Source organism: Pleurodeles waltl, chromosome 1_1 (assembly GCF_031143425.1).
Source record: "Pleurodeles waltl isolate 20211129_DDA chromosome 1_1, aPleWal1.hap1.20221129, whole genome shotgun sequence".
NCBI classification, from domain to species: Eukaryota; Metazoa; Chordata; class Amphibia; order Caudata; family Salamandridae; genus Pleurodeles; species Pleurodeles waltl.
The window spans coordinates 536872423-536894039 of record NC_090436.1 but is presented as its reverse complement, the minus strand read 5'-3'; positions in this window follow the sequence as shown (position 1 = coordinate 536894039).

Genomic DNA, 21617 nt, shown 5'->3' with positions numbered 1-21617 from the left:
CATCTACTGCTGAGACGTTAATTCAAGGGCTAGCTGAACCCCTTCCACAGTGCCATCCCTCATGTCACTATACAGCAGGTCAGAGAGAGGCTCACTGTCTTCCTCTACTTCCTCTGCAATAGCCATGATATTCTCTGTGTAAGCTCTCTAGATGTAAGGCTTTAACCTGCTCACATAAAACATCCTTTTGGTTCTCATGTGGTACCTGTGCCCACCAAGTAGTTAACATTATAAATCTTCCTAAATACCTTGTATAGCCCACACTATTTGCCCTCCAAAGTCCTTGTACAAATAGGCTTTGGCATGAACACTTGACCTTTCCAATACCCAGATAGTGGAACACTCTGGTTGTACATTCCTTCAGGAGCGCACAGCTGGCCTAAAGGTTTTCCTTTGTCTGACTCATGTACTGCATCAATAACTTCCTTAGGCCAATGGCTTAGTCTATTACATCCTTCTGTGGAGACTCTGACTTTCCTTCCCACACTTCTCTGGCTAAGGTGAGTGTACCCCGCACCAGGTGTCCATACAGAAACTTAAAGGGAGTGAACCCTACCCCTTTTGTGGAATCTCTTGGTGTGCAAATAAAAGACATCAGGAAAAGCTCCCACTTCCTCCTGAGGTTCTCTGGCAGACTTCTTAACATGATCTTCAGTGTCTTGTTAAACCACTTCACCAAGCCATTGGTTTGTGGGTTGTAAGCTGTGGAGAAGTGGTATGTCACACCAGTTTACTCTCAAATCTCTCCGCTATAAGAGGAGATGAAGTTGGTTCCCTGGTCAGAAATTACTGTCCTTGGAAATCCAACTCTAGAAACGATCCCCAGGAGAGCTTTCCCTACCACCCCAGGCTCCTCAGAAGGACAGCTTCTGGGTACATGGTAACATGATCCACTGCAACCACAATATACTTGTTGCCTGATTGGAGGGGTGAAATAGACCAATTATGTATTTTCCCACATGCTTAAACAGAACACCTACAACTGGTAGAGGCACTAACATGTCTTAATAATCCCTCCTGTCTTACTACTCATCTGGCAAGTGGGGCAGGTTCTACAGAACTTCTCTGCGTCTCTGCACATCCCTGGCAAGTAGAAGAGAGGGTCCAACCTATGCTGAGTCTTTCTAATCCCTACGTGGTCTGCAAGGGGCACTTTATGGGCCAGTGACAACAGGAAATTCCTGTGCTTTCAAGGAACCACTAACCTCTTGCTAGCTCCTGGCTCAGGATTCACCAGCTCACTATGAAGTAAGCCATCCTCCCAGTCAACCTGGGTCTACATTAACGAAGGCTTTGCATCTGGTTTGCGTTACTTTTATAACGCAGACCTGATGCGATTTCTTTAAAAATGCCAATCGGTTTTTAAGAAAAAGTGAAGCAAAGATGTACAAAGTGTTGCTTTAAGTTACTCTGCATAAAAGGGGTGTTCCATGGGTGGTAGTTGGGCGTTCATGTGCAACCACCCATTGGTTTTGTGGCAAAACCTTATCTACTAACACTATTAGACAGAGGGGGTCATTACAACCCTGGCGGACGGTGTTAAAGGTGCGGTAATACCGCAAACAGGCCGGCGGACAAAAAAAGGGAATCATGACCGTGGCGGAAACCGCCAACATAGACAGCCACTTTAACACTCCGACCGCCACGGCGGTACAGACAAGCAGCGCGGCGGTCACCGCCAACAGACAGGCGGAAGACAATGTACCACCCAAAGTATCACAACCCGCCAATCCGCCACCTTTTCTGGGGCGGATTCACCGTGGATAAAAACACAGTGGAAACAGCTTTTGCAATGGGAAAACGCTCACCTTAACACACTCCACGAGGAAGGAGGACACCATGGAGCCGGAATTACAAATCCTACCTGCCCTTGTCTTCTTGCTCATTTATGAACACCAGCAACAGCGGCGGCGAAGACAACGGTGAGTACTGCACCTATGACATAGGGGTGAGGGGAGGCAAAAGTCAGGGGGACACACACGCAACACCCCCACCCCCACCCCCACCCTCGCACATTATAACACACACAGCTATGCATGTCAAAACATCACAGTAACAACCCACAACCCCCCCAGAAGAATGCAAAGACCAAAGGAAATCAGTCGAAAAATTGTAATGTATCAAAATACAGTTACCAAATATATACAGATATATATATACACATTCCAAAGTATATACATTACAAGAAGCAGTGCAGGTATGCACATACCAATGTCCGTGCACCACTGGGCCAAAAATGCATGGGCGAGGCCCACAATAGATACCTGTCCACAAATGGAGAGAACACTGCTGGGACATCAGATAGAAATACAACAGGCACCTCAGGGGGAAGCGAAGGGGGGGCACCTCAGCCGGATTACAGCACCACGCCAGATCCACGACGGGGCTCCATGCCCATTGATGTATCATGGGGAGTGCAAAGCCACAGTCTCTCAAGTCTCTACAGTGGGTGCGTTGCCCACTCAACAATCCTGGGGAGTGCAAAGCCACAGTCTCTCAAGTGGATAACAGTCTCCATTGGTTCTGGAGGGGGAATGGTGCCCACACTGCATTTAGCTCCCCGTGACGGTTCCTGTACCGTCACAGTCCCAGCTGTACATGGGATAACGATGCTTGATGTGGCGGTGTTTCCTTGTTCAGCGGTGCTTTGCCATGGCGGTCTCTGATCTGTTCAGCGGTTCTCTGCCCTGTTCAGCGGTGCTGTGCCCTGTTCAGCGGTCTTCACCATGGCGGTGATTCCCTTGTTCAGCGGTGCTTTGCCATGGCGGTCTCTGATCTGTTCAGCGGTTCTCTGCCCTGTTCAGCGGTCTTCACCATGGCAGTGATTCCCTTGTTCAGCGGTTCTTTGCCATGGCGGTCTCTGACCTGTGCATTGGTGTGTGGCATGAGGGTCCCTCATTTTCCAGCGGGGCTGTGGCAGCCGGGGCCCTCCTGGGCACTGACTCCGGCGGTGGTCTCCTGACCAGTGACGATACTCATGCCCTCCTGGACAATGACTCTGGCGGTGGTCTCCTGACCAGTGATGATACTCGTGCCCTCCTGGGCAATGACTCTGGTGGTGGTCTCCTGACCAGTGACGACGGTGCTGGTGGTGGCGTACCGGCCGCCGGGGAGGATGGCGCCCTTCTCCGCCGTGCTGCTCTCACCAGACTTTGCAGACTTTCTCTGGCCCTTCACCACCTTTGGAGGAGTCACAGCTGACTCTGCAATCCCCCTGGGACCTTTGTGAGCAGTTTTGCCGCCCGGAGTCTTCACCCTGTCCCGTCGGCCACTTTCCAACTTGAGATGCTTTACAGGGGGTGGACTGGCAGTGCTTTGGCTCCGTGTCACACTGCCTGCCCTGGTGGCCGGTGCACTCCACACACCTGTAACACACACCACTGGTACTGGAGTCTTTTTGGTTGAGGTGCTACTACGGGACTTATGAATTGGAGGGGTGGGGATGGGGGCAAAGAGGTCAACGTTGCTGAGGGAGAGTTTCTGACGAACACTGGGATGGGTAGCTGGAGGGGGTCTGGGAGTGGAGGAAGAGGAGGTGGTTGTAGGAGGTGTCACTTTAGGTGTTTTGGATGCAGGTGCAGGTACTGGAGGCTGTTGTGAGGTGGATGGATGTTGGGTGTGTGGGTGCCCGCGTTTGTGTACTTTGGGAGGGGGTGTCACAGACACACTGGGAGAGGACACAGGGGACGTGTAAATGGGAGTGGGAGTGGTGAGTGCAGGTGAGCTGGGTGTGGTGCTGGGTGTTCTGGTGCGAGTCCTAGTGCCTGTAGATGTAGTGCATGCAGGTGAGAGTGTAGACGACACTGGGAGGGAGGAGGGAGACGAGGAGGAGGGGGACACAGTGGAGACAGTGAATGTTGCTGTGTCTGTATGTGGGTGATGCTTGTGTGAGTGCCTGTGGGATGTGTGGTGCCTATGTTTGCCTGAGCTACTTTTGTGTGTTGAGGTGTGTGCATGCTTGTCGGTTGGTGTGCTTGGGATAGGCTGGGGTACAGGGGCTTGGGTCTGGGTGGAGGAAGTTGGAGGGGGGAGGCTAGACACAGGGACAATGGCTGCCATCAGTGCTGAGGCCAAAGATTGCAGGGTTCGATGAAGGCAACCTGATCAGAATGAATGCCCTCCAGGAATGCATTACCGTGTTGCAACTCCCTTTCTACACCCTGAATGGCATTCACAATGGTAGACTGCCCAACAGTGAGTGACCTGAGGAGGTCAATGCCCTCCTCACTGATGGCAGCAGGGGTGACTGGGGCAGGGGCTGAGGTGCCTGGGACGAAGGTGATGCCCACCCTCCTGGGTGAGCGGGCACTGGGCGAACGCTGAGGGGTTGCTGGGAGGGCAGTGCTGGTAGGGGAGGTGGCGGCTGTACCTGTAGAAGTGTGGGGCACAGATGGTGCCGCCACCACAAGGGAGCTCCCATTGGCGGACGAGTCCATGTCGCTGGTTGGTGATCTGGTGCCAGACGTGAAGCTCCCCTCGCCCTCCGTCCCACTGGTGCATTCTGAGTCCATGGTGTGGCCCTCCATGGCCATGAGGGATGTAGCTCACTCGTGCTCCGGTGCCACTGTACTTCCGCCTGATGATGCTGATGCACAAAAGAACAGGGAAAGCACAAAAAGGGGGGGGGGACGACAGAAGAAAGACAGGTTGAGTGCATGGCATACCGCTACCGTTGGCGGACAATACAGACACAGCAGCCCCCTGCACTACGCCGTGCTCCTGGCCTCTACAGATGCAATTCCTGGGATATGGCCTACATGGCTATGGTGGACATCTGCACACATGGATGCCACAGGGGCATGTATACCTGTACTTGGCACTCTACTGCGGTGGGGTGGAGTGCCACATGGTCTGCATTACGGAGGGGCCTAGCCTATGGAAGTCGCCCTGGCCTAGGGAAACCCACAGCCCTCCTCCCACACCTAGACCCCTCAACTGCACGCAAGGTCCCCAGAATAATTGTGTACTCACCCCCCTGTGTCTGCTGTGATGCCCTCAAGCGCCCATCCAACTCAGGGTAGGCCACCGCCAGGATCCGGAACATCAGGGGGGTCATGGGGCGACGGGCACCCCTCCCACGTTGGGAGGCCATCCCCAGCTGAGCCTCCGCTGTCTTCTTGCTCCAGCGGCGAATGTCCTCCCATCTTTTACGGCAGTGGGTGCCCCGTCTCTGGTGGACCCCCAGGGTCCAGACGTCCTTGGCGATGGCACGCCAAATGTCCTTCTGGTGGGCGCTGACCTACATGACATGCACAGGGGAAGAAGAGAAGTCATTAGCAAGAGCACCGTCGAAGTGAGTGGCCCTCATCCCTGCCCTTGCCATGTGGCACATGCATTCACAGTCCTTCATGTTCACTGCACTCTGCCCCCTTCCCTCTTACAACCAGCCCTCTCCACCCAGGCATAGCCCATACAACGTGCTCCCTGTGTACTTACCTGTTGGTCTGGAGGACTGTAGAGTAGCGTGTACTGGGGGAGGACCCCGTCCACAAGCTTCTCCAACTCCTGAGCAGTGAAGGCAGTGGCCCTTTCCCCAGACGCAGCAGCCATTATCTCTTCCAGACCGAGGTCACAGCAGCACTTGCAGTGTAGGTCCTCTCCTGTCGAAGATCAGGTATCAAGTGATTGTACAGATAGAAAATGGCAGTCACGTCCGCGGCGGTGCGTATCATCACCACCTGCGCACTTCATCATTGGCTCCTGGGACCCATAGGGTCCAATGTTAACCAATGCAGCATTGCGGCGCGGTCTACGACCGCCTACCGCGACGGTGTACAACGCCAGCGCAGTTACCTCACATCCAACTGTCCCAGTTTAGAGGTCAGGCAGCCGCCATTTCAGGGGCCCACATGGCTTAATTTGCAACTGCATCACACATACCCGGGCCTACACTCAACACACATACAGGAAGAATTTTGTCTTTGGTGTCGTGTTCTGTGCATCTGTGGGTACATACCTGGGATTTTGTTGACTCTGTGGTCGCTGTTGTCCTTCCTAGGCACCGTCAGCTTGGACATTTGAGAAGATGGCGGAATCCTCCAGTGTACCGACCGCTGGTGGACCTGTTGACAATGGAGGAGTGACATTTACTCATCAACTACAGGTTTGAGCGTGCCACTATCCAGGAACTATGTACCCAGTTGGAGCCAGACCTGATGTCACCAATCCGCCATCCCACAGGAATCCCCCCTCAAGTGCAGGTGCTGTCAGTGCTCCATTTCCTTGCAAGTGGATCGTTTCAGACAACAGTGGCCATGGCATCAGGGATGTCCCAGCCCATGTTTTCCAACGTGTTGTCCAGAGTGTTGTATGCCCTGCTGAAACACGTAAGAAGATACATCGTTTTCCTTCAGGTGGAGGATTTGCCAACAGTAAAAGGTGACTTCTATGCCCTTGGACATATCCCCAACATCATAGGTGCTATTGATGGCACCCATGTAGCTCTGGTCCCCCCCCCACAGGAGTGAACAGGTGTACAGAAACCGGAAGAGTTATCATTCCATGAATGTACAGATGGTATGTTTGGCAGACCAGTACATCTCGCAGGTAAATGCTATGTTCCCTGGATCAGTGCATGACGCCTACATCCTGCGCAATAGCAGCATCCCTTATATGATGGGTCAACTCCAGAGGCACCGGGTGTGGCTATTAGGGGACTCTGGTTACCCCAACCTGTCCTGGCTATTGACCCCAGTGAGGAATCCCAGGACCTGGGCAGAGGAAAGCTACAAAGAGGCCCATGGGCGGACTAGGAGGGTGATCGAACGCACCTTCGGCCTCCTGAAGGCCAGGTTCAGGTGCCTGCATATGACAGGTGGTTCCCTATTCTACTCACCAAGGAAGGTGTGCAGATCATCATCGCCTGCTCGATGCTTCACAATCTTGCTTTGCGACACCAGGTGCCTTTTCTGCAGGAGGATGGTCCAGATGGCGGTGTTGTGGCAGCTGTGGAGCTTGTGGAGCCTGTGGACAGTGATGAGGAGGACGCTGAGGAAGAAGACATAGACAACAGGGAGTCAGTCACACGGCAATATTTCCAGTGACACACAGATGAGAACAGTTTTCTTTTTACCATTACATTCACTTTCACACTTCTACCTCTATCCTGTCTGTCAGTTCATAGCAGTATTTGGTCACTGAGTTGTACTTTTCCATTACGGTTTCACAGGTGTGGTTACCGACGTGTGTCATCTGCTTGCATCCTTCAAGGACTTGTGATGTGTGACATAGGTATGTTGGCTATAAAATTGGAAAGCATGTTGACACTATCATTGATTATTCATATTTACCAAATCACAGACTGACTCTAGATTGTTTTGTGGTTCAAGGGTGTTTATTTCAGTGCTCAAAAATGGAGGGGGGTTGTGATATGGTGATGGGGGACGGTGGAGGAATGTCCATGGCAGAGTCCAGTCCATTAGTCAAACAATTGCACTGCCCATATGGGCATAGGAAGTGGAGATGGGGCAGTTCCAATCGGGACAGGGTAACAAAGTGAGACAGTGTGAGGACAATCAGGGTGGTCTCATTTCCTGGCGGGGGTCTTGACATCTTGCTCTGTCCTGTTCCTGGATCTCAGGGACCGCTTGCGGGGTGGTTGTCCATCTGCAGGGGGTGGGGTGCTGGTGTGGTGGTCCTGTGGCGGGGCGTCCTGTCCACTAGCTCCGGCGGAGGTGGTGGGCAGTTCATCGTCCATGCTAGTGTCAGGGGCCCCTTGAGTGCCACGGTGTCCCTCATGGTCTTTTGTATGTCCTTCAGCACCCCTACGATGGTGCCCAGGGCGGAGCTGATGGTTCTGAGCTCCTCCATGAACCCCAAATACAGTTCGTCCTGCAGGCTCTGGGTCTCCTGAAACTTGGCCAGTACCGTGGCCATCGTCTCCTGGGAGTGGTGGTATGCTCCCATGATGGAGGAGAGGGCCTTGTGGAGAGTGGGTTCCCTTGGCCTGTCCGCCCCCTGTCGCACAGCAGCCCTCCCAGTTCCCCTGTGTTCCTGTGCCTCCGTCCCCTGGAACGTGTGCCCACTACCACTGCCCCCAGGTCCCTTTTGTTGTTGGGGTGGTGGGTTATCCTGGGTTCCCTGTAGTGGTGGACACACCGCTGATTGACGTGTCCTGGGTACGGAGGTATGGGCCCGCTGGGTGGGTGCTGTGCTGGTGTTACCAGAGGGTGGAAGGTCAGTGTTGGGCTGTGCCTGTGCAAGGGGAACCGACTGTCCCGAGGCCCACGATGGTCCGGGCTGGTCATCAGGATCCAGTAGGGCAGAGCTGCTGTCGTCACTGTGGGCCTCTTCTGTGGGTGGAGTGGAGTTGTCTGGACCCTCCGCTGTGGTGACGTTCCGTAGTGGTCCTGCAGGGATATAAGAGCATGATTAGTGCATGTGTGTGAGTAATGGTGTGCAATGGGTAGGTGTTTGTGTGCCCCAGTGCAAGCATTCCTGTGTGTTGGTTTGTGTGATGATGGTTAGGGGGTTGTTATGGGTATGTGCAGTGAGCATGCTTTGGTGAGGGGTGACCATGCTTTGTTTTTGCATGCGGGGCTTGGTGTTGGGATGGGTGGTTTGTGTTATGAGTACATTAGTGAGGAGTTGTAGTGATAGGGGAGGGAGTGAGGGTGGGGGTGAGCCTGGCATGCAGGTAGGGTGGGGGATATAATAGTTGAGATTTAACTTACCAGTGTCCATTCCTCCACCGACTCCTCCGAGGCCTTCTGGATGCATGATGGTCAAGACTTGCTCCTCCCATGTTGTTAGTTGTGGGGGAGGAGGTGGGGGTCCGCCGCCAGTCCACTGTACTGCGATGTTGTGCCTGGATACCACTGAACGCACCTTCCCCCGTAGGTCCTTCCACATCTTCCTGATGTCCTCCCGATTTCTTGGATGCTGTCCCACAGCGTTGACCCTGTCCACGATTCTTTGCCATAGCTCCATCTTCCTGGCTATGGATGTGTGCTGCACCTGTGAGACAAATAGCTGTGGCTCTACCCGTAGGATTTCCTCCACCATGACCCTGAGCTCCTCTTTGAGTGCTGCTCTGCTTTCCATGATAGTTTGTAAATCTGGGCCATAGGGTTTACCAACTACTCCTTTACCAACCTTTTCCTGGGTTTCCTTCCGAAGTCCATCAAGCATGGAACTCTTCCTGTGCCTTGCAGAAATCTTCCAGGGTAGGACATCCTGCAGCTAGCAAACCCTGCAACCTTGAAAGTGACTGGGACTCAAGCACCTGCTCTGCTCCAGGAGTTTTCTCCTCTTCTCCTCCCTTTGGAGTCGAAGTGACCTCTATGTCTATTGTCTTCTGGAGCCTACTCTTATCTGCAAACTACCTTGGTCTGGTCCCGGTGAATCAGGAATAACCCCACTCCCACTCTGAGACCAAAGTACAGCCTGTGCTCTGTTTAACACAACAGATGTGGTCCAAGCCATAAAGGCTTCTGGTCATGGCCCCAAGCCAGGGGAAATCAGGTCATTACCCAAGAGACATCAAGTACCTTGCTTTCCTCTTACCCCAACATCAACCACGGCTGCTTTGTCATTGAGCGCAATCTCAACACATAATCCATGGCCTCTCCACTAGCTACCAAACTTTTATCTCATGGAGTTTCTCCTCGGCTTAAGGTACTTTCTCTTCACAATTATGCAGAAGGGTTAAGTATCCGTCATGGCAAGCACTTTCCTCACATTGATACTAACTTCCTGCACAAACCCTATAGTATTAGGATCAATGTGCTTCAGAGCATCGGATGCCCTTTCTCAGATATCCATAGCTACTTGGTTAAGTGCAATCAGAGCCTCTTGAGTCTCTTCACGCACGTGATATGCTTGCTATAACGGGTTTTGCTGAGTCAGTGTTCTTTTGCCTGACAATCCCTCTTGAAGTGTCTCGCCTGGTGGCACTTTTAACAAGTCACCACCTTACACTTTGAACAAGTTTGATGTCCTCCCTTCTCATGTTGCCCCTTTCTGGACACACCATTACCACCCCCACTCCCATTTTTCCTGGACCCTTCTCAGATCCCATGACAATTACCCTGGCCCTTACTCTCCAGTTTGGAATCAGTCTGTGGAGAACTGGTTTAGAACCATGCTATTCTCCCCCGTGAACCCTGTAACTAACTGTATGTCAGCCAACACTGCAAGTTTGTCCTGATCCTTCTCCGTCAGATCAGACCTAAGTGGGGTAGAGCACTCCTGCTTGTGTCACTCTGTCACCATCAACTGGATAAGAGACTGAAGTCCCTCTCACCCACTGATTCAAATTATGCAATACACTATGAATCCAAATCTGAAATGGAACACCATGCGCTCTCTTGCAGTCCCAAAATCTCCACAGACACTGAACAATCTGATCACAATATTTGCTCGGTCGTAGACAATCTGGTCTACTACACGCATCCTCAAGAATACGGCTGTCATCCTATGTTACTTTCTTTCAATAGCTTTCCTTTCCCTCTCCAGCTCTCTTTTCTATATTATTTCCTTCTAACTCTCTCTATTTCTCCCCCCTTTCTCTATGTTTCTTTTCCCTATTTCACAATTTCTCTTCCAAGGCCAACTCTTCCTGTCTCTCCGTTCTCCTCTCCTCTTGTTCACAGTGAGCCAGTCTTAGCTTCTCCCAGCAGCTGCAAGCTCAGTGTCTCTGCTAGACTCATTCCACCCAAGGGGTTTACTCTGAAGATTGATGACAGTGGTAGACCTTGAAATTTGAGGTGGTGTACACACCTGGGGCATTCTAGAAACTAAAAGTGGTGAATGTCTTGGGAAACTGTGGAAAATGCAGTAGGGGGCATAACATAGGTATGCCTGGGATAGATCTGTCCTAAGGGGAACCTAGCGCCTGAATCCACAGCTCTCTCTTCCAGGTTTCTCGACATGGTTCCTCTCCCAAAGTCAATTATTGCCTCACCCCTTTCATCCGATGTCCCAAAAAAAGTCCCTAATAAAATTAGCAAGGACTACTCTGTTCACACTACTGGGAATCTTCCACCCTCTGTCCCATCATAAATTCTTCATCTGATCTATGGACATGGTGCTGAGGTGTATTCCCAACCCTGTGTTTTCCACTATGTGTGCCAACTTTGGGTGTAAAAAGTGGACTTTTTGAACTACTGGTATAAATTGAAATGGCGAATATCACACCTGTAACCAAGACTCCTAAACATTATATGCCCCTCTGCTTGCCCCAATCGTTAGAAACCCATTCGGAGTGCCTTCAGGCAAGCAGGAGCCAATGGGCCTTTTCCCCTTGATGTCCCAGGGGTTGACCTACTATGAATCCTAAGCAACTAGGCCAAATGCCCCTTCGGCACTTGACTCTCAGTGGTAGGGTGGGTTGAGCAGTCCAAGGCCTCTCAGGAGGATGTAGAAACAGGGGGAGACTTACAACTCAAAATGTGTTCGGCAGCATCAATAAATTATTGTCATGTGAAGTATTTGCTTTTATGAAAAAAGGTGTATGTATATATGAACACAAAGTACAATATGGCATTTACAAATGATACACACAGTTTCCTGAGGTCAGGGGTCTAGTGTTTTATAGCTGGCTTCCTGAGTACCACTCCCCTTTCACTAGCAGCAGTGGTTATTCCCCATTCACGATAAGTGACATTCAGTTTGATTCCCACTAGTAGTCAGAGTTATAAGTGTTATAGCACTGAAGTGCTATGTGGTATGCAAGTACTCCTGGGGCCATCTGGCCCTTAAATCTTACCAGCAGGTTGTGAACAACCAGAGTCTCTCAGCACGTCTCCTACACAGGCACTGAAGCTGCAGTGGCTGTCTCTGGTATGTTGCTCCCACATGGCCTGGGAGGAGCAGCCGCCGGGTGTCCTTGAGTTTCTCACACACAGTCCTGCAGAGGCAGTGGCCATGGGGTTCTCGATACTTCATTGATGCTGGAAAGTTTATTGGGATCCTCCACACAGGAAAATGGGGTGTGATGCTCAAGGTGCTGGTTCTCAGTTAGGGGTTGGGTCTGTTCGGGGCACCATGGTGGCCTTCTCCTCACGACTATGGTCTGCACTAGACCAACTCCTTGCCTTTTCCTGGTGCCTGCCCTCAGCCTACAGGGTCACCTTCCTCACTCTGTACATGGGCTACAGCCTGATTGGCACAGCAGCAATGTTCATGGTAGCCCCACCTGGGGTATGGAGTCATCGACTTAGCTTGGATATGGCCTGATATTCACTACAGCAATCTTCACTGTGGCCCCACCTGAAAAAACAGGGTTGCCGACTTAGCTCCACACATGGGCTACTGTCCGATCGGCACAGTGGCAATATTCATGGCAGCTCCACCAGGCATACGGTAACATTGACATAGCTCCACACATTGCTACAGCCCGATCAGCATGGCAGCAATCTTCACAGTGGTCTCACTTGGCATAGGGGTCGCCGACTAACAACCTGTACACGGACGATGACCAGATGAGTACAGCAATGTTCACAGGTCACCTCACTGCAGATTTCCTCTGGCATACATGGGTTACTGACTTTTCCCTGCACACAGGCAACAACCAGATCAATGCAGCAGCCATCTCCTCACACCTCACTAAAGGGATCCAGTCTCCAGGATCCTCAACTAAACCTCACTCCCACCAGTGCTCTTCTCCTCCTCACAATGCACACTGGTCTTGGCAAGCAGACATGTACCAATGCTTCAGGCTCCATAAGCAGGTGGTTCTGGAATCCCTGGATGATGTCCCATCTCCCAGTTGGGTGACTGGCAAGCCTTGGACCCCATATCCTGGTTACAGGCAGAAATCTCCTCCTCACACAGCCCAGATGGCTGCTTGACAGTTGACAATTTTGGGGGCCTCAAACTCTCCATCTTATAGTTTATTCCCAGGCACCAAATGTGATTTAGAGCCAGAGCCTTTAACGCTTATGTTGGGTGGTCTGCTTCCTTTTGAACTGCTGTTTCTTCTGCCCTGCCCTTCTTTCAGAAAGCAATCTGTCACAGCAGGAGCAGCTCCAAATCTGATAGCCCCACAGTTCAGGCCATGGGAGTGACTAGAGGTTCACACCTGGATGTCATCCAGTTATTTGTGTATTAAAAGATTCTGCCAGGGTCACGGCCCTTTAAGATTCTCCTATCAGCCCCATCTCCTTCCTGAGATGTGCCCAGGCCTATTCCCAGTGACCGCTCCCTCTCTGATTTGAAGAATACTCTCTGAAGTGTATTGAAGAATCTAGCTCTCCCTTCCCAGCTCCCAGAAAGCAACAAGCAGCAATCCTCACATCTGTCAGTGGGGATTCCTTTATTTCCTCATATTAGCCCTAGGTCTCAGAAAATTTAACTCAGAGTCTTCAATATATTGTACCATTTGCGGCCTCGCATACACCCAGTACATGCGTATTGCATATGCACACTGCGCAGTACTACATCATATACGTATTATACCATTTATAGACACACACACCTAGTATATGCATATAATATACATGTGCTGTACAGTATTGCACTATCCCTACACTTCAACATTCACAGGCATACATGCACATACTGTGCAGCACTACACACCAATCTGATGTAGGCCAAGGGTGAGTTGAGCATACAGCAGTGGAACTTGAATAAGTGAGCCTTTAGGCCTCATTGCAGTGCCACAGTTCCTATTGATAATTACACAGCATGCTGCCACCAGTGCACTCGTGCTGCTTAACTTCAGGCAAAGGTAGCATTCTTTCACCACTGATGGTAGCGCTTTTGGCACCCCTCCCAGTCCAAACAAATAACAATCCATGAGAAAGGTCTTTGTCTTGGTGCATAGGCATGATCTGTGTTCACCCCGATACCAAAAATCAGACCAAGGATCCAGACATCATTACAGCAGGGCTCACTCAGTGCAGGGGTACACATCCATCCCCTGTGGGGGAGTATTTTTCCGTGCCAATATTGTAGTAATCAACGCATGTTTTTTTCATGAACTTCAAATTTCTGTGACTTGGTGATCACATAGTTGAAGTGCGTTAAAAGCAAAGTAGTTCTAAGGCAAACATGCCTTCTGCTTCTGACAGTATCTCCCAATTGGCCATATTGGCAGTCATTCCAGATTTGTTACATAACATCTTATTTGCTGCCAGAAAGCCACTTACACTGGCGTGTCATTCAGCAGGCGGGCTGACTGCGTAATTACTGTATGGGCTACAAAATCATCTCTTCATGCTCGAAATGAAATGCATTTAAAAGTTGTCAACTAATAATTTCATAACATTGTGTGAAAAATATGAGATTTTCTTTTAAAGTAACCCTTAGACTGCTCTTGGGCATGCATTAAGCAACTTCATGCAGAGTGGTGCACAAAGGTTGGAATTAGTTGGCTACATCATTGAAAGTTGCATAAGGGACATGCTTCCTACATGTATGTTCTTTGTTACTAGGAAAGGTGTAGTGACTGTTTCACCTCCTTCCCCCATTAAATAAGGTACCCCTCCTCGGTGACCCAGAACTCAATCAGTTTCTGCAGGAATGAGTACACTCTGGATTACAGAGTTAGCAATAGTGATTCTGTAGTTATGTTTCAGGCTCATTTCCCAATGAAAAAGCCTTTTATGTCTGGTATGATGGAGCAGCTGCCCGAAGACATCTATTGTTTGCAGATACATATATTGGGCTTAGGGTCTGCTCTTTTCAAACACTTACCTTTTTGAGCAGTCTCTTTCAGTAATTGACTTGAGACAACACATTTTGGATTAGCGCAAAGGAGCACGTCTCTCTCACCTAATGTTATTGGCTGTCTGGGTGTATCCTTCTGCCTCCAATAAACTGCATTTATTGCAGTGAATGAGGGATCATTTTACATCTCCCTCCATCGATATTTCATTATTAATGCATGTTAAAATACGCACTTGAACAAACGTGTGTACATGCTTTGGCACTATAAAACCAGCTTTGCCAATACTTGGTTGTTTAGCTAACATCATTGGATTAATTAGATTAGTCTGTAGGAAAATTAGAATAACATTAGTGCATCCAGAAAAAAATCAGCATGTCGATTTTCATGAGATGTGCCAAGTAAGGATAAAAATAAATGGATAGACCACAAGGACACATTCTGATTTTAGCTCCTATCTGATGTATAACCTGCCTAATGGAACACTCCAGTTAAATCTGCCTAGTGGAACCAAACGTGGCATGGAAGTAGAACTTTACTTATAATATACATTATTATGGTTTGTGCAGACCCCATTCTGAGATATTCGTGTTGCAAAAAGGGTGTGTACAAACCTTGAAATGTTATTTTTATAGCTATCTTAACAATTAAGAATTAGGGGCCGATTTAATGTTTTATGGATGTATACACCTTGTCTAAAATCATCTGTGTACCTGTCTAACACCAAGGAGGTCTGTCTATCAAATTTAGTGCATGATGATTTGACAGTCAAAACTCTGCAGACTATCGCTGCCTTTAAGGCATTGTCCTTCTCCAGTTGATGGAGTTATACTTCAACACAACAGATGGAAAGACAGAATATCAATACTCTGTCCAACACATAGTTTCTGATGACAAAAACATGGCAGTTGATCTTCCACACCTGTGTTGGTGGAATAATAGCATAAATAGCCCAACATTGACCACAAAAACAACAAAACCTACTCAAACAACGTGTCCCTGCTACTCCAAAGCCCAGACCTCTATCTTGCAGTGCTGAATGAAAAAACAACACAATCTACCATGCCAAAAAGACAAGTGTCAATTTTCGCGTGGTGTTCCCCCAAACTCTTTGCCTGCTGACCTTCATTGTTTGTTGGTCTTTGCTTTTGTTGGCCATAGAACTCTGTGCATTTTACAACTGCTAACAAGTGCTTGTGTTCACGCCCTTAAACATGGTTTCATTGGCATATATCTAATTGGCATATTTCATTTACTTAATGGTCCCTTGTAGAGTGGTATCTCATATGCCCAGGGCCTGTAAATCAAATGCTACTAGTGGACCTGCAGCACTTATTGTGCCACCCTCTTAAGAAGCCCTTTAAAACATGTCACAGGCCTGCCATTGCAGCCTGAATGCAGTATTCTACTGCCACGTCGACTTGGCATTGAACTCCCTTGTCAACCCTTAAACTCCCCTTTTATTACATGCAGATCACCCCTAAGGTGGACCTTAGGTTGCCTATACGGCAGCGTGATATGTAATCAAAAGGTTGGACATGTACTTTTAAGTTTTACATGTCCTGGTAGTGAAAAGCTCCCAAAATCGTTTTCCACTACTGTGAGGCCTACCCCTCCTCTAGGAAAACATTGGGGATTTCTCATTACATTTACTAAGCTTTAATTCCTCATTAAGAGGAGGGAGATATGTCATGTTTGGTACCTATGAAAATGTAATGATATAATGACCTCTTCAATGGTAAAGTCAGAGTTTTCATTACAATATGGAAAATGGCACTTTTAGAAAGTCAGCATTTTCCTGCCTTTAGCCCTTTGTGTCTGTAGCCTGTCTTGGGTCACATGACTGAGTGTAGCTGACCGACTTTATGAATTGCTCTCAGACAATCACACAATAAAGGGGTTAGGTGTGCCTGAATGGGCCATCTGCTGGCAGGGTGGAGGTGGAGCTGAGTACAGCCCCACTTACACCTGAATAATTTGTGCTCTGCTTTCACACAAAGGGCCTAACAACACTGTGTTGTCACTACTGCCATATTGGAGCCAAGACACGAAAATCAAGAAATTCCAGGCACTTCAAAGGACCTTTCCAGAAGCTTCTCTCACCTTTCAGAAGAAGGCTGTTGGGGACTGTTTGCTGCTGTGATTTGCTATGCACTCTGCCAGTCTGCTGCTTTACCTGGAAGGACTGCTTCACTGCCTGGCGTCTGCCTTGAACCCTCAGAGGCCAGCCCTTCTGTTGATCCCTGTATCTACAACTGTTCCCCGACTACCAGAAGTGACTCCAACGGCTAGGTTGATGGCCTCCTATTCAGAGTCACAGGGACATAACAGGTTCCCACCATCTTAACTCACACCTGGACCCAGCCTGAGTGAGTCCTGAACCCCCAAGAGGTGTCCCATCAGTATTAGACACTTGTTGTGGTGCTAAGGGTGCCAAGGTGGCCAATTCCCAAAACTGAGAGTTTAGACAAAATTTTACCAACTACTGCTCTGAGAACCAGAAGGAGATTGGGACCAACCTGCTTGCCTCTCTGTCCAAGGTGCACCTTTGATCGGAACAACTTTGTAGTTGCTTCCGTTACCTTTTTCTCCTCAGCAGCAAATCCATTTTAGCAGTCTTTTGTGAAAGGTGTGTCTGATCGTGGAGAAATCTTCACTGCAAACTTTAAAACTTCATAAATCTGGTTCTGGTACTGATTGGATTTTTGTCATGTTGGTATCAAATAAATTATTAAAATGTACTCTATTTTTTTATTTGCTTGGGATTTCTCTTATGTTATGTTGTCACTTTATTACTGTTTGTGTGCTGCATAAATTCTTTGCACATTGCCTCTAAGTTAAGCCTGACTGCTTTTTTGTGCCAAGCTACCCAGGGTTAAACACAGGTTATTTTAGTGACTTGTTGCGGTTCATCGAGCAATGGACTGTGGCTGTTGTTTGACCAGGACTCACATCACAGACAGCCAACAACCCAATTTCGCACAGCAAGTACAACTTTTTTAAACCTGTTTTAAAGCCCTATGTAGCAGTGCAAGTAAATGTAACTTTATGAACTGCAAACCATTTCTAACTGCAGGTTAGCAAGTCTCTCTATCTGACCAAATCTCTTGCATTACAAACCCATTTAAAATACTCACCTAATACACTTTTACTACCTTCCACACCTCAAGTCAGTATGCAATTGAAAATCTTGTACAAATGTACATGTGCACGCTTTAATATAATTTTAAGAGTTTATAGCTCATAAACCTGTATTTAAAAAGGTGCTAGTACTATTTTGCTTTCAACATCTTTAGCAGAAAAAAACACAAAGTTATTCACAGAGTACCCTTCATTGCCCACTTAACACACACTCCACCCCATATCAATCAACCATGTACCCCAAGTATAGATTTCCATTAAAAATCACTGATATGTCATGGAAAAAACAGTAGCTATATTATATCAAGTGCTGGACACACACTCACATGCCATACATTCCAATCATATGCTTGACGTAGGTGGAGGCATACATAATCTATTGCATGACCTATATGTGAAACATAATAATGCAACCTATACTTCTATTTATTTTCTAAAATACTGTTTTCAAATATAATCACACACATTACTGCTCTAAATATCACATGCAATAGACCCTCACAACAAACATTAGCACTTCCTTTAACACATGGTAAGCTACTTCTCCCACAATGCAACACATGGGGGGTCATTCCAACATTGGCGGGCGGCGGGCACCGCCCGGCAAGCGGAAACCGCCAATTGGCCGCTCCGCGGTCAAAAGACCGCAGAGGCCATTCTGACTTTCCCGCTGGGCCGTCGGGCGCCCGCCAAGGAAGCGCCCGCCGGCCCAGCGGGAAAGGGCCTGCAACACTGAAACCGGCTCCGAATGGAGCCGGCGGTGTTGCAGGTGTGCGACGGGTGCAGTTGCACCCGTCGCGATTTTCACTGTCTGCTATGCAGACAGTGAAAATCATGCTGGGGCCCTGTTAGGGGGCCCCTGCACTGCCCATGCCAGTGGCATGGGCAGTGCAGGGGCCCCCACGACACCGGTTCCCGCCATCCTGTTCCTGGCAGTAAAAAACGCCAGAAACAGGCTGGCGGGAAGGGCTTGCAGCGCCGCCATGGAGGATTTGGGCAACCGGGGGAGTTCTGGCAGGAAACCGCCGGACCCGGTTTTCTGACCGCGGCTTTACCGCCGCGGTCAGAATGGCCCAGGAAGCACCGCCAGCCTGTTGGCGGTGCTTCCGTCATTTTAGCCCTGGCGGTCGCGGACCGCCAGGGTTAGAATGACCCCCATGGTAAATTTCACTGCCCATAATTCGGACAGTGAAATGCGCGATGGGGCTGTGCATGGGGCCCCTGCACTGCCCATGCCAGGTGCATGGGCAGTGCAGGGATCCCCAGGGGCATCCCGACACCCCCATTCCGCCAGCCTTTCATGGCAGTGTTTACCGCCATGGAAAGGCTGGCAGATGGGGACTCGTATTCCCCAGCGCTCCCTGGCGGATTAAAACCGCCTGCACTGGCAGGCTGCAGGCTGGCTGCAGCCTGGCGGTGTCGGTGGTATGACCGTGGCGGGTCAGCCAGGGTCACAATGGGGCGGTCGGACGGCCCTGTCTGTGGCGGTCCAACCTCCATTGCGAGGTTGTCGGACTTAAGACCGCCAGCCTCGTAATGAGGGCCAATGTGTTAGATTATGCATTTTGTCTCAGAATAGCTAATTTCAAAATGTCTGTGAGAATACCATCCACAAATAAATAAATGTATGGTAATCATTTAAGTCAAGTGTAGTGTTTTTGTTTCAAAGAACTTTCACCATTTTGAAAGTTAGCTACTACACCAGGACCATATCGTAAAACATGTTTAATTTAAACAACATTCACACTAAACCTGAAATGCATAGTGGGACCATGGATGTTAAAATTTGTGTCACTCTTATAACTGTTATCGAGGTAGACCACATAGCTTCTCCATGTCAAAGGCTGGACCTGCTCACCCACAACAATGCTATAATTTTGTTCTTACTATCACAAACATATCTTGAGGTTAAAGTTTTGTTTTAACATTTTCAATTTCATCTTTGGTAGCAGACCTTAATGGTGCTGGAGTACATTAAGTACAACGCCTTGAAGTAATAGTGTTCTAAAATGTTTAAAAAATAACCTTAATAATGTTCTAGACATGTATTTGTGAAAAATATTTCAACATTTTTGGGGCATGCATTGGCTCCTGTTATTAAAATGTTGACAGTTGCCCCATGCGCCACGTTCTTACATTTCTAACTATAATTTTAGGTTCATCAAGCCAATATAGACACACCAGGTCAATAACATCAATTGTTGGTTAACATTAACTTGGTTTCAAGGTCAATGTACAACATCATAGGTATGTTTCAAATAAAAAAATGGGTCTTACGTGAATATTAAGATCTTACCAGGAGTTGGTGAAGTCAATCACAATCCCTTTTTTAAAACAAAAGATATTTTAATGTAAGTGCATTTACTGTCTGGAGATTATCTGATTCAAGTGGCCCATACAACTGCCTGTTGGTAGTTGGGCTCCCTACAAGTATTTCCAGTTCTTCAGCTATGGTGGGTCCCAGCAGCAGAAAATGAGCAAGAACAGGTGAGTCGGTCTGCTACACTCGAAGGTTCGGTGTCAAGCGACAAAATGGCATTTAACAAATGTGTATGCCAATGTGTGCGTGTACCTATGCTAACGTGTACATGTATGTGCCAACATACTGTATAATGAAGTACAGCAGATTCCATCAATCACAAACCATTTTTACCAAAGTGAGATAGCAGATGCCGGAAAAGGTATGTCCATATTGCACTCAGTAGTCCGTTTTTCATGACGGATATCTCTGACATCTGCTGTGTTACGTCCTCCACCATAAAAGTACATTGTCACCGTGGGTTATTGTAGTAAATCCTTTTTAGTAATAGAAGAGAATGCAGCCTGGATAATCGTAGGAAGATCTTCTTTATTTTAAAAAAGATGAAGGTAACAGGAACTCCAACCACACCTGCAAGCAGCTCCTCTTGCTCCAACTGTCTAGAATCCAGGAGCATTCCAGATATCCCAAGAGCTGGTGCAGGTGAGGTGACCAGACCATACCAACTACAATATATAACACATATGAACAGTTGTCCTAAGAGTAAAATATACCATACAATAAAATAAGATAAAATTTGACACATACAATACTACACCACCTTTCCCCTTTGAAAGACAAAAATAAAAAAATAAAATGGAGGGTAAATCAAAATATATATTATTTTAACTTAACAACTCTATTACGATTCCAAATACGTCCATCATCCACCTTAACAACTCCCTTAAACACTTATATAACTTAAAAAACTTTACTGTAGTGAGACTGTCCACTGCCTGTTTTACCTGCCAACTTGACTTTGACAGAATCACCCACATAAACATGTATTTCTTTCACGGATTTGCGCATATCATACATACGTTTTCTTTTCTTTTGACAACTCAAATCTCTCCTTACAGCAATTTCTTTTTGCTTCTCATAGTCAAATTGCTTCTTAGCATAATATTTAATCCATGGTGGATCTATTTTAGTGTGAGGAACACGTTTCCTGTAGATGACAAAAGGAGACTTGCCGGTGCTGGTGTGAGGCGTAAATCTATAATCTTCAACTTTACGTCTAACCATACTCTTCAAATCCTCTCCCAACTGTTTTGCTAATTGAATGGTTTCTTTCAACGTTCTGTTAAAACATTCTATCCCATTAGTTTCAGAGTGATATAAAGCACATCTTTTATGAAGAATTTCCCTTTCCTTCAAAAATTCACACATTAATTTAGAAGTGAATTGTGCACCATTATCAGATAAAATATATCTTTGATTACCTTCCCTCCCAATCACATCCGCCAAAAATATCATTACTGTCAAAGAAGTAACTTCAGGAGTAATCAATATTTCAGGCCACTGTGATAACCCATCCATGAGAACTAATACGTACTTGGAAAGTGTTCC